Source organism: Lampris incognitus, chromosome 13 (assembly GCF_029633865.1).
Source record: "Lampris incognitus isolate fLamInc1 chromosome 13, fLamInc1.hap2, whole genome shotgun sequence".
Classification (NCBI taxonomy): domain Eukaryota; kingdom Metazoa; phylum Chordata; class Actinopteri; order Lampriformes; family Lampridae; genus Lampris; species Lampris incognitus.
The window spans coordinates 12,566,484-12,578,748 of record NC_079223.1 but is presented as its reverse complement, the minus strand read 5'-3'; positions in this window follow the sequence as shown (position 1 = coordinate 12,578,748).

The window sequence follows — 12,265 nt, the reverse complement described above, 5'->3', positions numbered from 1 at the left end:
AATCAAGAAGCTAAAACAAGAACACAGGAAAAAAGAAAAAAAAAACCACTCAATGGTTCAAGAGCAGCTCAGCATGACACACTTGACATCATACAGAATGAGTCATTTTCATCTTATTTCATATGTAGTTTTCTCAGAAGATATTTCAAACATGTTGCATCATCTTTTTGTTCCTGGTACCGGTCAAGATATACCCCCTCGCCAGACCATACCCGGGGTTAAAGTGGGCTAGCCTGTTTTACACCCCGGGTATATGTCAAGAGCAAAATTACTTCAGAACATTGAGTTGCACATACAACTGTTATGAGTTTTAAAATGGTGCCCTCTGTAACCGGGGGGGGGTGTATAATCTGGAATAGAGGGGTACAGTCTGGCCTAGCCCAAAATAAAACCAGCCTGGGCTATTTTTATACCCCGGGGTATATTTTAGGCTAGGCCAGACTATACCCGGGTATTGTTTGGGGGGGGGGGTAATCTGGCCTGCTACACCCCAGCAACTTTATCGTCACAATTTTATGGGAAAATATGAAGAGATATCAGTGCACCGATGCTCGTTTATATGCTAGAGCGAAAAAAAATACCAAAAGCAATTAAACCAAGGTGTGCAGTAAAAGTAACGTAGCCTACGTGAATAGCAGTAATGGCTGTGCTGCTGGTATTCACGCCAATACATGTCTCCGCTGGTGTTTATTAGCTTAAAGGGAAATTTCTTATGTTGGCATCTAACTTTTGCTTCATAACCTTTTAATTCCGAGTCCAAAATGTTAAAGAAAAAAATAAGTGAATGCTTTTATTTTAATTCTCTGATAAGTGACCATGGTATAAGCAGGATAATCCACTTCAAACACACTTGCTTCGTGTCGGGTGGTTCTTTGCCTCCACATTGTATGTTAAAATACTTGACCGCACACCTTGTTGTGGATTACCCCTTACTTAAAACTTGAACCGCTTTAGTGTAACTCGTTTTTTTTCTCGTCCCCCCCCCCTATTTTCTGAGCCGTCCTGGTCGTTACTCCGCCCCCTCTGCTGATCCGGGGAGGGTTGCAGACTACCACATGTCTCCTCCGATACATGTGGAGTCGCCAGCCTCTTGTTTTCACCTGACAGTGAGGAGTTTCACCAGGGGGACGTAGCGTGTGAGAGGATCACGCTATTCCCTCCCAACCCCCAACAGGTGCCCCGACCGACCAGAGGAGGCGCTAGTGCAGCAACCAGGACACATACCCACATCTGGCTTCCCACCTGCAGACAAGGCCAATTGTGTCTGTAGGGATGCCTGACTAAGCCGGAGGTAACATGGGGATTCGACCGCTATGCTACCTGGATGCCCTAATATAAGTCCTATTTACAGAGTACCAGCAAGCATTGCACGAAGACACAACCATCTAGAGACATTCTGCTACAGCCATAGTGCTTCTAACAAAGTAGTATACAACTTGAATAAATAAATGTTGCTTACCCGTGGCTCGCTCCCGTCCGTTGTTATGGTTTATTTACTGAATGATGAAACTCATGTGGAGACACAGGGATTTAGTTTCTGTTGTCATGGAAGGACAGTTTGTATACACACACCACGTCACTGAAGGCTCTGGCTATTCATTCCTTCCATTCACTGCGTCCATCTTTCCAGTCACCACCTCTCTTTGTTGGCATTCTCCGGCGCTGTATTCTGGTTCACACAAGTATGGCTAAATGTTACATTCATCAAACACATCATCAGAGTCATCCAAAAGGTTTTCAGTGGAGAAAATCAAAGATCATTTTGCTGTCCAAACTATTTTCAGTACAACACAATAATACAATAGGAGTGTATTGTTGATAATCAAAATGAATTCTCCCCCCCCCCCTTTTTTTCCTCCCCAATTGTATCCGGCCAATTACCCCACTCCGAGCTGTCCCGGTTGCTGCCCCACCCCCTCTGCCGATCCGGGGAGGGCTGCAGACTACCACATGCCTCCTCCGATACACGTGGAGTCGCCAGCCGCTTCTTTTCACCTGACAGTGAGGAGTTTCACCAGAGGTACGTAGCACGTGGGAGGATCACGCTATTCCTCCCCGTTCCCTCTCCCCCCCAAACAGGCGCCCCGACTGACCAGAGGAGGCGCTAATGCAGCGAACAGGATACATACCCACATCCGGCTTCCCACCTGCAGACACGGTCAATTGTGTCTGTAGAGATGCCCGACTAAGCCGGAGGTAACACGGAGATTCGAACCGGCGATCCCCGTGTTGGTAGGCAATGGAATAGACCGCCACACTACCCCCAGATGCCCATCAAAATGATTTCTGAGCATCATTAATCAATGATTATTGATTAACAAGTACTAAGCACCTGCTTTGCCCCCTCCTCTCCTTGTAGTCTCTTAGTTTTTTTACTTCCTGAGTATGTGACATCATTTGATACGTTATCCTTGGGCGACACTGAGAACGATTTAGTGTGTACATGTCGTTAGTTTGGTCAAGTAAAATCACAATTGTTTATATGATTGTACAGCACTATAGTTCCTCAGCCTGGTATCATTTTTGAACGCAGTATTCTTTTAAACAGCTATCATAGGTTAATGTTACCATGGCAATCAAGATAAGTTGACGCTAATCTTGGATGTTAACAAGTTAACTAACCTCACTTCTCTGTTTCTTGTGACGATTAATTTGGTCTCTCTTCCAGTCCAAAAAATGGTTATCCTCTTTGTAACTTTTTTTTTCCCCCGCTCTCGATAACAACATACGTTACAGTACGCAAAAAACTCACAAAAGAACTCCATCAAATCCCTCTCCGTGGCAAAACATAACCAACTTTTTGAAAAGTTGACATTTGGTTATACATGCTAAGCTTAGCTTAACGAAAAGTTGTTGTTTATGTTGACATCAGCACTGCGTGACAGTTCAGGGACCGATCATAAATAAGATATTAAGGTTTGGCCCCATGACCCTGTTCTGAAAGGGCCAGCACCAGGCGAAAAGCGGGGCTGAAATCTTTCCCGGTTGGAATCTGTGCCCAAGTGAGCTGATTAAATGGAAAAGGATTCGTACCTGTGACTTTCACTGTACAGCCCCGTAGTGGAAAAAGGGTACAAGTCACTTAAGGCAGTCAACTAATGGTGATGTACTCGGAGAGAGCAGAGAGTAAATAAAGCAGAGAGCTTCAAAATTAAACTTAAAAGATGTTGAGTTTGCAAGGACAAAGTATCTCGTCCCAATGGCATAGTTTTGAGAAAACCGGAATTCACATAGCCAGAAAGAATTCTTGTGCGCCCCTATTCTGTCACTCAGTTTTATCTCCCCTATTAGTAGTAGTTGTAGTATTTACGGAAGCCTTGAGAGGCAAACATTATTATTATTAGTATTATTATTAGTAGTAGTAGTAGTAGCAGCAGTAGTATTTTCCTGCAGTGTGCTGTGTCACACCTCAGACTTTAGTCACAGTCCCAAAATGGCATCAACGTGGCAACGGTGGCCCAGTGGTTAGTGCTGTCACCTCAAAGCAAGAAGGTCCTGGGTTCGAACCCCGGGGTTGTCCAACCTTGGGGGTCATCCCAGGTCGTCCTCTGTGTGGAGTTTGCATGCACTTCCCGTGTCTGTGGTGGGTTTTCTCCGGGTGCTCTGGTTTCCCCCACCATCAAAAAGACATGCCCGTTAGGGTTAATACTCCCGTCTGTGCCCCTGACCGAGGCACGGCAAGACGAACTGGAGTTGGTCCCCGGGCGCTGCACTAGTGGCTGCCCACAGCTAGGATGGGTTAAATGCAGAAAAAGAATTGACCCATGGGGATTAATAAAAGTAGTAAAAAAAACAAAAAACAAAACACTGAAATTGTCCTCATCGCTGTTTATTCCAGTTCATGCCTGCAAGCCTGTCAGGGTGCAGCTCTAGGGGTGAGGTTTGGTTTCCGTGGTGGCTCTAATCGCTGCACATATGAGCCAAGACTGCCAGCACAGCGAAGAAGTAAAATCATAAACGCCACATCTCGCTATTTTATCTCTCTCTATTTCACTATTTTGTCACACACACACACACACACACACACACACACACACACACACACACACACACACACACACACACACACACACACACACACACACACACAGTTGACATGTGGCTGCTGTGAAAAAATGTGAAAGAAAGTGACCAGGGGCTCCAAACACTGTCTGTCTACATTTTAAGTTGTTTGCTTTTTCAACAAACCACCTGTTGAAGTGTCTTACTGACTGACTGACTGAAAGATTGTCTCACGTCCAGCCACTGTATTTAACCTACTGCTCACTCTTGTACGATATGTTTATGGGAGGAAGAGAAATTTGACGTAGCATATTTGTGCATATATGACAGAGAGGGAAAGAGTGACCAGTGCGCGAGAATATACTGTAGTAATGTAAAAGGTGGCGGGAGACAGACTAGGGGACGACAACACAGCAGCCCCAAGCCCAGTGAGGAGACTATTTCTTGGGCAGCCAAAGCTGACTTACCCCAAAGACGTCCCACAGTGTGACCTGGGGGCTGAGAGGGAGCGCTGCTCTGTCACTCTGAATGACTGTCAAACACTGCAGGTCACCCAGAAACACAGAAAGTGGCCAACCAGGCTGGCCTTGGGTATGGGTACGCACATAGACACTGATCAGCCAAAACATAAAAACCACCTGCCTAATATTATGTAGGTCCGCCTCGTACCGCTAAAAAAACTCTGACCTGTCGAAACATGGACTCCACAAGACCTCTGAAGGTGTCCTCTGTTATCTGGCACCAAGATGTTAGCAACAAGATCCTTTAAGTCCTGTAAGTTGCGAGGTGGGCCTCCATGGATCGGACTAGTTTTTCCAGCACATCCCACAGATGCACAATTGGATTGAGGTCTAAGGAATTTGGAGGCCAAGGCAACACCATGAGTTCTTGCCATGTTCCTCATACCATTCCTGAACAATTTTTGCAGTGTGGCAGGGCACATTATCCTGCTAAAGAGGCCACTGCCATCAGGGATTACCGTTGCCATGAAGGGGTGTACTTGGTCTGCAACAATGTTTAGGTAGGTGGAGGTGTCAAATGCCAGGACCCAAGGTTTCCCAGCAGAAAACTGCCCAGAGCATCACACTGCCTCCGCTGGCTTGCCTTCTTCCCATAGTGCACCCTGGTGCCATCTCTTCCCCCAGGTAAATGACACATATGCACCCCGCTGTCCACATGATGCAAAAGAAAACATGATTCATCAGCCCAAGCCACCTTCTTCCACTGTTCCATGGTCCAGTTCTGATGCTCACGTGCCCATTGTAGGTGCTTTCGGTGGTGGACAGGGGGTCAGCATGTGCACCCTGACTGGTCTGTGGCTACACAGACCCAGACACGGCAAGCTGTGATGCACTGTGTGTTCTGACATCTGTCTATCACAGCTAGCATGAACTTTTTCAGCAACTTGAACTACAGTAGCTCTAGCCTTCGCTCCCCGCGTGCATCAATGAGCCTTGGACACCCATGATCCTGTTGCCGGTTCATCGGTTATCCTTCCTTGGACCACTTTTGGTAGGTACTGACCACCGCATACCGGGAACACCCCCACAAGACCTGCCGTTATGGAGTTTGTCTGACCCAGTCAACGGCATCACAATTTGGCCCTTGTCAAAGTCGCTCAGATCCTTACATTTGCCCATTTTTCCTGCTTTCAACACACCAACTTCAAGAACTGACTGTTTACTTGCTACCTAATATATCCCACCCCTGAGTGGTACCATTGCAATGACATAATCCATGTTATTCACTTAATGTGACAGTGGTTTTAATGTTTTGGCTGATCAGAGGTCGTGTGTGTGTGTGTGTGTGTGTGTGTGTGTGTGGTGTGTATATATATATATATATATATATATATATATATATATATATATATATATATATATATATATATATATATATATATATATATATATAGTGTTTTTTTCCCAGAAACTGTCAATGGTGTTGATGAAAGTGCTCAACAAATGAGGAGCGGAATAATCCAGTAAGTCAAGTACATTCTTTATGAGACAGTACAAGCCTGTTTCATGCCATAAGCAATCATCAGCTGTCAGATAGAGAATTTACTTGACTAACTGGATTATTTTGCTCCTTTTTTGTTGAGCACTATCCCTACCATTGAGTGTTTCTTTTAACATCTACCTGTCTATCTATCGATCGATCGATCGATAGATCGATCGATCGATAGATAGTGCTTTGCAAAGTATTCAAGCCCCTTGACAGTCTCATCACTAATTTCTGGATTATAAAAGATACTCACACATCTGTTTCTGAACGATATAATTTTTGTGAACACATAAGCTCTGACAGCATATTCCCAAAGCCAAAATAACTTACGTTTCGACGAATTTTTATCAATAACTTAAAAACTAAAATATAGTGCTTGCATAAGTATTCAAACCCCTTGTGCTCCAAGTTCACACAAATGACAAATTATTCCTAAGACAAACTCAGGTTAACACAATTGGACATAATTATTGTGCACCTGTAGATAATAAAGTACCGGTCTCATTTATGGGTATACAAAAAAAAAATCCCTCTGTGTAAAGTTCATTAGCTGGGGGTGAACTCATAAAAGCATAATACTGAAGTAAGAGACAAAGTGATTAAAAGGATGGCTTATTTTTGTGTGAAGATGTTTCTTGTTATTAAATCATTAATATAAATGTTTAAATTGGAACGTACATACAACTCTCATATTGCCATATATGGTAACTATTTTATAAAAGCAATAACTCACTCCAGGCCTTGGTATAATGTGACTTTATCACAACTAAGGGTGTTGTTAGCCTGACACAAAGCTACAATATAATCACAACATGCCAAGGACAGTCGTGTGCTATTGCTTAAGAATACCACGTAGACTAACTGGCAAAAAAGAGGGGTAAAAAAAACAGCATGAGAACGCCCACTAGTGGCTACACAGTGTATAGCAAGCTCCCTTGCTAACAAATTGGCCTGCTTCTAGCTTTCATAAACGTTTGCTTCACCGAGCATCAGAAATACAGTAAATTACCACCAGAATTTGTTTACTGGGCTGTGACTAGAAAAAAACAAGTTATCTCTGTAGGCCGTATAGCTTCCACTGAATAAAGCAAGCTTCAAACTGACACAGTTACCCTACGGTAAGCAAATGAAGTGTTATGCTGCACATAGCGGGATGGCCCGCGTTATCATACTGCAGTCTCGCACATGTGCACTGCGCAGTGAACAAGGTGCCATCTGGAAACAATAAGATGCCTCTGAAAAGGTACTCGAGAGGGACGCTTCTTGTGCACTCCCAAACAGAACACGGGGAATAAACCCCCACATACTGAAGAGAGAATGTGTGTGTGTGTGTGTGTGCACACACTAGAGCTCCCAGAATGTCAGTCAGACACACACACACACACACACAGATGATCACCATGATTACAGCTCTTACTCCAAGTACTTCCATTTAAATCCACTGGATTAGAACTCTGACTCTAATGTTCCCATGGGGAGGCTCAGTGAGACAGAGAGAAACAGACAGGAAGACAGCGGGAGAGAGCAAGAGAGAGAAAGATACATAAAGGGAGGAGGAGAAATATAGAGGGAGGGAGAACGAGAGAGAAAAAGAAGGTGGGGGAAAGAGAGGGGGAGGAGGACAGAAAGAGAGATAATGAGAGAAAAAGATAGTGATGGAGGTACAGGGAGAAGTGGGGCAGTGTGTGTGTGAGAGCGAGAGAGCGAGAGAGCGAGAGGCTTGCATTGGATTAGGTTGTATTTGAAGTGTGAGGTCTGACCTAATCTACAGGTCTGTGTAAACAAACCCAGTGATCTGCCATGTCTGAACACTGTGTACGCTCCAACTGGGCCAATCCAACATTATGCAACACATACATACATCCACACACACACACACACACACACACACACACACACACACACACACACACACACACACACACACACAAGAGGGGAAAGCAGTTCAGTTCAGTCATAGCAGACAGAGCAAACAGCACAAACCCAATATATGACACGCATATACATACACACAATCGCACATAATCCCATAAACACACATGATCACAGTCATGCAACACCAACATCTATACATAAACACACATACATGCAGGTACAGGTTTGTGCTCGCAGGCGCATATACAGATGATAAGCATGCACACAAAGAAACACACAAGGGAGATAAAGAGAGCTAGAATGAGGGTTTTTTTTAGGTTTCTAAGTGAGATGTGTAGTTGCTGGTCTGGTCTGAACTCTCAGATTGAGCGTGACATCAGAGCTCTGGAGCCCTGTGGGGTCTGGCCGAGCCTCTGGCAGGGCCAGAGATCAACAGCCTCACATCACTGACACCACCCATGACACGTTCTATCTGGATGAAGACACAGCTGCACACTGTGCAGTGAATGGACACTGAGATTGGACAAAATGAGACACAAGCATAAAATCAATCCTGTTAACAAGAGAAAGACTGACAATGTGTGACTGTGTTGCTCTTGTCTATACAAGGCTCCCTGAAGCACGAGGCAATTCAGATGACAACCTTTCAAATGATGCCTCAATTTTAAGAGCTACTATTAGAACAACTAACTTGAGCATTGTTATTCCTAATATGCAAACACCATTTGTGGGTGTCCAGCGGAGGGTTTAGGACTGGGCAAATTGACCTGCCCCTCCCTTTTGCCGCTGATGGACAAGGTTCTGGCATGGTGAGCAGTTATTGTGAGGCTGTGGGCAGGAGGGCAGACACTGTGACTTTGGCTGACCTTAGAGATCATTAGTGGTGGGCAGTCTGCAGAGCACAGACAAACACAGCGGTTTAACTGGGCTGCTGGTCTGCCCCCATTATGCATTTGAGTTTACTGGACCGAATTGTGCTGATGGAAAGGTCTGGACTGGACTCCATGGGTCTGGACTGGAGTGGCAGTAAGGTCTAGACTGTCTTTTGGGTGGACTGGACTATGTAGACTGAGAAATTTGTAAACACAAGGTTATTTAGATTTGTTCTAGACCTCCAATAGTCACCTCCTGTGGCCAAGATGCATTGCTTCCTGATGGTAGTTACTGGGTGCACTAGCTATACATCTTTTTTTTTTCCCCTTTTTCTTCCCAATTGAATCTGGCCAACTACCCCACTCTTCCGAGCCACCCCAGCCGCTGCTCCACCCCCTCTGCTGATCCGGGGAAGTCAACCGAATACTACATGTCTCCTCCGATACATGTGGAGTCGCCAACTGCTTCTTTTCACCTGACAGTGAGGAGATTCGCCAGGGGGAGGTAGCGCGTGGGAGGATCACGCTATTCCCCCCAGTTCCCCCTCAAACAGGAGCCCCAACTGACCAGAGGAGGTGCTAGTGCAGCAACCAGGACACATACCCACATCCGGCTTCCCACCTGCAGACAGGGCCAACTGTGTCTGTAGGGATGCCCGACAAAGCCAGAGGTAACACCGGGATTCGAACTGGAGATCCCCGTGTTGGGAGGCAACAGAATACACCGCTACGTTACCCGGACGCCTAGCAACATCTTAACGTTATTCAGCCACCGAAGGGGAGTTCAAACAACATGGATGACATTGGTACCATGGCACAGGTGTTTGAGGGGCTGGACCAACCGAAAGTCTTCTACAAAACAATTTTAGAACAACAAGAAGGTACTGGTACTGTTTAGAGATTTTTTTGTTCACTCCTCCAGCACATGGAGTTGATGAACTTTTAAAACGACTGAAGCTAATTTTGAATTAACTCAATGAGTTTCTGGGTTATAAAAATTCTGCTAGACATGGGTTAAAGCAACATTGTTTTGGTTTTTTTATTAATCTATTCAGTTCTGGAGTCAGTACACAACAAAAACTGATACAGCACTCAATACAGCATTTGATTCCACTGCAATCATCTCAAATGGTCTGGTGAGACAAACACGGGCATCATTTTCATAATACCAGCGAATGAGACTAGATCTTTTATTCACATGCAGGAAATGACGCTCACTACGAAGCATGATAAAATAAATGCAGGATTCTAGATGTTTTTTTCTTCAGCTCTGGCTTGTTGGTGGTAGAAGTTGCCGCAAAATATGTGTGACCCAATGCTGAAGAAGAAAAAAAATCTAAAATCTTGCATCCATTTTTACCATACGTCATAGCGAGCATCATTTTCTGCACCTGAAGAAACAACACATCTCGTTCACTAAATTAATAGAAAAATAACACAATGTCACTTTAATAGCTGCAGTGACAATAGGGCTGATATTGAACAGAAAATGTTGCTAGCCAACAAAAATCAACATTGTTACTGAAGAGTCGGTGGTGGAAAAACGTTGGGGGAAAGTGAGGAAGCTACTCTACAAAAAGCTGCCGTTCGATGGAGGTGGGGAGGGCCCAAGGAACTGCGAAGCTTTCTCCGTCTTCTAGCAAGCTAAGGCTAATTTTAGTCAAGCTCTTGAGGTAAAATAGACAGGACTTTTGTCAGTTAAAGCTCGCAGGTTAGAGTCACGAAACCCTATTAAGGGTTTTAAGAAAATATCGATAAACTCGAGTATTGCGATATTATCTTTTGTGATACTGTATAGATTCTCAAAACCACTATATCGATTTTTAATTGTTTCATGTAAAGGTTAGTGTTGTGTGTAACCCCACGCCCGGTAGATACCAGTGCTGTAATCCATCTCCAACCATTTGACTCTTCCACTCCAATGCAGTAACGTAAACTGAGACAGGAAGTAGCATAAGCACAAAGAACACAGGCCTATGAAATCGCAATCTATCGCCTTTCTTACAGTATCACAATATATCGCGATATATTTAATAGTAACCCCTGTATCGTGATAGGTATCGTATCGCCTGTTTCTCACCAATACACAGCCCTAAACCCTTTTAGTGAGTTTGCTGACATCTGAAAGATTAAAATCCATGTAAAAGGTCAAAAATCATAAAAACAGGTCTGCTTTATTATACCAGCACTGTACCAGCACACCTGTAAGCGCTGACAGAAAGACAAGACAGAACTAGCACTAACAACTGTCAATAGTATTGTCAATACTGGCTCTTTATCATAGCTACATTCAACAAATCGTTACTGATGTTATTAGTTGTGTTTATCCTGGTACGCTAACGTCACAGAGTACCAAGACCAGTCTGCCATTTTATTACCAAAACTCTTGTGAACTTTTATCTCAGTACCATGGAGAGTGTCTTGGCAGGCCGTATCACAGCGTGGTTTGGCAACCTGACTGCTCAGGACTGTAGACTGCTTCAAAGGGCTGTAGAGACAGCAGCAACAATCACTGGCATGGAACTACCACTCTACTTGTTTTATAGCTCAAGGTCATATGTTCAGTTAATGACATTTTGTTGCGCCGCAAAGCAGAACAGCATTCGTGTTGAGCAGTAAACGAACGAGCGAATCTCTAAACACCAAATCCTCAGAAGGAAGTGAACCTATTGAATCCTGTCAAGAACAGAATCAGTTTCTGCGCCCCCTACTGGTGAACGAGAGCACCGACACTCAGCCGTCAGCCCCCCGCCTCTGTGACGACAGGGGCCAGTTTTTTGCGCTCTCCCGGTTTAAAGCTTTAAAAAAAAAAAAAGACCGCGAAAGCCACGGAAATGCTGCGGCTAGGCGGTTGCTGAGCCATTGACCTTGAATAAGTACAGATCTTGTCTTTCAGAACCGAACTTAACGAAAAACCGCTAACCTGCAACCAAATGAACTCGCCAACGACCAATGCCGAGCTTTATTCTTTTTTTATTGATTAGCGAATATCTTGTTTTAGTTACGTAACCGGTTATTTTCTTGCCGGTGCGGGATTCGATCCGGCTGTGCTGCGCCACAAGGCGACATCACTAACCGCTCGGCTAAAGGGTCAGACCCGTTAGCCTCCGTTAGCTAGGGGCTAACGGGTCTTATTAGTAGTTTCCAATTATTTTTGTGACAAGCCATCTAAGCGGTTTTTCCGTGTTTGATGGGTAAATAGCTTACCATAGTGTCATGTGTTCCCTGAGTTGTCATGTCAAACTGTTGGGGAAAAAGAAACGTTTCTGTTGACATCGAACACTGGCGACTTTCCGTAAGAGGTTTGCCATGAAGAATCGACTGTACGCGCGATAAACTGAGTTTACAGTTTCAGCGTAATTATTTGTGAAGCTGTATTATACTCACATTTGTTCGCGCCTTTCCCAGCACTGGCAGCCATTTTCCAACTGCCACCGTTGGCAATGCGTTTTAAGAGCTCGTTCACAAACATGGCCGACCTACTTCCGGCTCGCCGTAAAGGGGTGGAG